Source organism: Lethenteron reissneri, chromosome 12 (assembly GCF_015708825.2).
Source record: "Lethenteron reissneri isolate LAM-NWPU_2019-01 chromosome 12, ASM1570882v1, whole genome shotgun sequence".
NCBI lineage: Eukaryota > Metazoa > Chordata > Hyperoartia > Petromyzontiformes > Petromyzontidae > Lethenteron > Lethenteron reissneri.
The window spans coordinates 7706-12830 of record NC_083790.1 but is presented as its reverse complement, the minus strand read 5'-3'; positions in this window follow the sequence as shown (position 1 = coordinate 12830).

The window sequence follows — 5125 nt, the reverse complement described above, 5'->3', positions numbered from 1 at the left end:
ATAACATAATACAATTATTACGTGTTATTTTTATTATTTATATTTTAATAAAATTATTAGTGTTATTTTTATTATTGTATTATTTCCCTTCTACGTGACTTTACCGAAAGAACCAGAAGATGAATCCCTGCAGTCACGAAACTTTAAATCGAAATCGGGTGACAGGCAAGGACTGCAATGTGTACGAGAGTACCAACATCGAGGAGTGGAGCGACGGAATCAGCTCGTGTCAGGTGGCTGCGTGAATTATTACCTGGTAGAATCGCATGCCTTCATACAGCAGTGGATAGACCGAGTGACACGTGTAATGGGCAGCGCTGTGCATCGAGATGGAAATACGATCGTGTTGGTTTGTAACACCGCACAGCTCGCTGCGATTATCTATCTACTGTGGACGAAGCCGCCTCCGGAATCAGTCGCCACCTCTCATCGGTCCGACGATGCCGGCGGAGGCAGAGGGTAGCCGGATGGACTAAACACATCCCACGGGCCAAAACGTTGCAAGGAAACACGAGCGAACCTACGGCGAACTGCTCACCATGAATACATTTATTTGTAGCATCATTTTTTCTATTTACTTTACGAATCGTACGGCGTGATGTCCAACTTCCGTGGCACGCCGCCACCTATGGGAGAGTCCAAATCCCAATCTAATTGTGGACGCGGGCGAATTTTTTAAAATAAATAAATACACCATCCCCAAATCCACCCCCCACCACTCCAATTCCCTCACCCCTCCACCCCCTCAACCCTCCATCCCCCTGACCCCTCCATCCTCCTCCACCCCTCCATCCCCCCCCCCCCCCTCCCCCTCACCACCCCGCACACGCCCTGCCTGCCCCGGCAGCACCCCACGACTGCTACCCACGTGGCCATCAACACCCCGGGCACCGTAACCCAGAGAGAGAAAGGCGCGCTCGCTCCAGGCGTGCCACGGGAGAGACGTCGCGGCGTTCGCGACGGGCTCTCTCGAGCGTCGTCATTGTGGTGGTAAATTTCGCTGGAAACATTCTCGTCAGATGGTTCGTGAAGGGCGTTGCTCAAAAAGGTGGGTGGGGTGGGTGGTGCAAATCACCTCCCTGCCTCCCTTCACGCTCTCTCACTCCGTGTAGCTCTCTGTCGCCTTTTCTCGCCTGCGACCACAAGGTGGAGTTTGGGTTCAGAGCGAGGTCTTTGTCTCAGGTCCAAAACGACGAGCGGACAGCGGCGAACAGCACGAATAGAATTATTGTCCTCGATACGAGTTCACGCATTCCAATCCGGCACTCCGATTAGCGCGGTTGATTTGGTACGGTGCGAAAAAGTGTTACGTATAGTCGACGCGTTTCTTGAATTGAGAAAGGTTTCTCTTTGTAAGTACTTGATACAATGAGACGACGTGCGGGGAGGGCGGGGGGGGGAGTTAGACGTGGGGATGAAAGAGAAGAGTTGTGTCCTGCGTGCGGTGAGTGTGGACATCGGTGGGTGAGCGATTGGGTGAGTGTGTTGTTGCAGTCTGCGGTGTGTGGCGAGTGAGTTGTGAACTTGAGTTGTTGAGTGAGTGAGTAAGTGGTTGAGTAAGAGAGTGTACGGGCGAGTAAGTGAGTGTGTTGTTGCGACCTGCAGTGTGTGTGTGGTGAGTGTGGGATTGGTCGGTTGGGTGTGTGTTGGGTGAGTCAGTGTATGAGTGGGTGAGTGAGTGAGTGTGTGGTGAGTCTGGGATTGGTCGGTTTGGTGGATGAGTGCATTAGTGTATGCGTGAGTGAGTCTATGAGGGGTGGGTGGGCGAGTGATGAGTGTGATGTTGTGGCCTGATGTGAGGTGGTTCAACACGGTGTGGACGAGACGTAACAAGTCAGTCCGCTACTGTTAGTTCCCCAAACACCGGTTGGACAGCACCAGGCAAACAGGTACCAGAACCGATTCTGCCCAACCCCGATGTAATCATGCGCTGGGCATCATCCACACCCAGGATAGCTCTCGCTATGGCTCTGGCTTCTCGTCCATGACGTATTAGATGATTGACACTTACTCCAGTCCATTCAGGATACCAGAAAATGTGCAGGATTAAATTAAGCCTGTCGACATGTTCTACCCTGCCGGGAACGATCGCTGCAAAGTGCGCAGAGAGAGAGAGAGAGGAGAGGTGCATGCCGGGTACACAGACAATGCTAGAGCAGGCCACGATGGTGATGATAGTGATGGTGATAGTAGTGATGATGGTGATGGTAATGATGGCGATGGTAATGATGGTGGTGGTGGCGATGATAGTCTGTGATGGTGATGGCCGATGCGTGTGGCTAACAACGGAGTGGAGGCTCAATGGAGGAGTGTCCTGGAAGAATAAAAACCTCTAAAAGGTAATCGTCCATAAAATGTTTTTTGCTAATTGTAGATTAATTGTGTGTACGAAGTGAGTGAATCAAGTTCGTTCTGCTGCCTTTCTATAGAGGAGATCATGCAGAATCTGAAGTGGATCATCGCGTATTTAATCGAGACCAGCCTGGTTAAGTTGGTACCCACATACACGCGGCTTTCCCAAGTTGTCCCAACACACCTCAACAATTGATAGCCTTCGTGGTTTCCCTTGGCTCTCCACTGGTCGATTCCCGCATGGCTCTGCGGCCCCATGAATTCCAAATCACTCCCACGTGGCCCGCTGATTGTGGCTGTAAAGGGCTCTGACCTCCCACGGTTGATTGCCAGCGCCAGGTCAACCGACTTTGGAATCCCACGATCCCTCGAGTATAATATTGTGTAAAGAAGGAGGCTTTTGTCTTCGTAGCCGCTCGCTTGAAGTGATGTAATAATTACTCGCAGCGAGCGAGCGAGCGAACGGCTGTGTGAGCGTCCCAGATTGCATTCCGTTTATCTTCGCCCCCCCCACCATCCACAGCTGCGTCCCGATCGTGCGAGATCCGTTGTCTTCTATGTCACCTCCACTGTCGCGTACGGCCGAACGTAGAAAGTCAATCGCGAAATTGAGATATTTTAGGTCGAGTTTATCGAGCCGATTTTGCTGGCGGGTTTGTTGGAGGTCGTGCGTAGCCCGATTGACCTCTGTGCGCCAGGGTTTGGGGGGCACGCACGGATCGCGTGAACAAACCCCCGAGAAACGAACGAGAGAAAGAGAGAGAGAGGGAGAGAGAGAGGGGGAGGGAGAGAAAAAACCAATACAAGAGGCACGGTATGAGAAAAATAAGCAACAATTCTTGAAATGAACTACAATGTGGCCCTGAATTGTGACAATTCATCGAATATCTGCGGATAAGGCCTCCGATAGAGAGAGAGAGAGAGCTGTAGGCAGCCCCCCCCCCTCCCCTCCTAGAGGGAATGTTTGGCCTACTCTTCCACGCCGGCCAGACGTCTCGAACGCGTCGGGAGGTACCCACGCTTCACCCCACTAAACGCGACCCGCCAATCGACTGCCTACGCTGTAGCCACTCGCACCGCTGGTTCCACTCAGGGGGTGGGGGGGCGGGGGTGAGGGTGCGGGATGGGGGGCATGGGGGGGGGTATAAGGGCGCGGGGGGGGATGTGAGGGCATGGGGGGGGTATAAGGACGCAGGGGGGGGGGTGCGGGGGATGTGAGGGCACGGGGGGGGGGGGTGAGGGCGGTGGTGATTTTAGAAGCTTGCACCGTGAATTCAATGCCATGCCGGGAGGTTAGAATCGAACCAGCGACCTCTGTGTTGCAAGTCCAGTCTGCTGATAATCCACCACAGCACCCATATATATGGTTTGCTGTACACCAACAGGACTCGTCTTATAGATGTGTACAATAAAAATGCTGGAAGTGCCCAATTTAAATTCCAATTATGCTCAGCAGCGTCATGTGATGAGATGAATCAAATTTCCATCCGGAGATCTCTCAAGCTGGGGTAACATCACCCCGCATTAGACAGCGGCCTGTGGAAGATGATATGCCAGCGCTACTGCCGAGAGCTTGCCAACGGGCTCTTATCCACACTCTAAGCATACATTTTACACGCTCTGAAAGTAATATTCATTGCATGGCAATTGCATTTTAATCCTCAAAGCTAGAACGTGATGAATTAAATACGACCCAATTTTAATGCGACAATTTTGCGTGATCATTCGTTGGTAACCAGGCCAAGACCATCGGCGTGCCACTATTGAGTGGCCGGTTTGATCATCGGGCGGCTGAAACCCGGATTCGAACCCAGGTTCTTTCAACGGTCTTGGCTTAGTGGTCTGCCACAAATATTATCATCATCCGCCCGAGCCACCTGGCCCGTTTATACATGATGCTTAAAAAACATGTTAACACTTATTTGGTATTCTTGGTTCTTTCGGTAAAGTCACGTAGAAGGGAAGTAATAAAATAATAAAGATAAAACATAATATTTTATTTTATTATGTTTTATCTTTATTATTTTATTACTTCCCTTCTACGTGACTTTACCGAAAGAACCAAGAAGATGAATCCCTGCAGTCACGAAAGCTTTAAATCGAAACTTATTTGGTACTTTAGTTTCTGGAATATTCTCCAGGTGGTCTCAGAGCTCGGAGGCACATTTCTCGTGGTGTTGTTGCAAATTATCCGAAGTGTTAATATTTTTTGAAGCACCCTGTATTTAAAGATGCAATCGTTTTCGCCTTCACTTCGTCAGTAGCTGTAATGAATGGGTTGCTCCGACACGTAGTGTGGACTACTCGACGACGTGTGGCCAACATGGAAGAGAAGGCCAAATAACCTCAAGAAGAGCCTCCCTGTAGGGGCCCTTCCACCAGCAGTGGTGGGAGCAAGCAATTGCATGGCTGTACCTTTACCTCGTGCATTTTTTTTAAAACAATAACAACTTATCTTCTTGGTTCTTTCGGTAAAGTCACGTAGAATGGAAATAATACAATAATAAAAATAAAACATAATAAAACAATTCTCACGACGTTTCGGCCAACGCAAGCAGCCGTCCTCAGATGGAGAACAGGTCTGTCGAGAAGGCAGAGTCTGAATGACACACCCCAGGCTTGAAGCGTCTATTTAAGCTGGGATGGAGGGGGGAAGAGCGCCTTGACAAAACAATTTGAATATCAAGAGGAATTTAGCATATTTATGGGAATCCAGATATGCGATTAGTACTACTTGTGAAATGCGTAGGAGGTTTGGCGGGGGGTTTAAAGT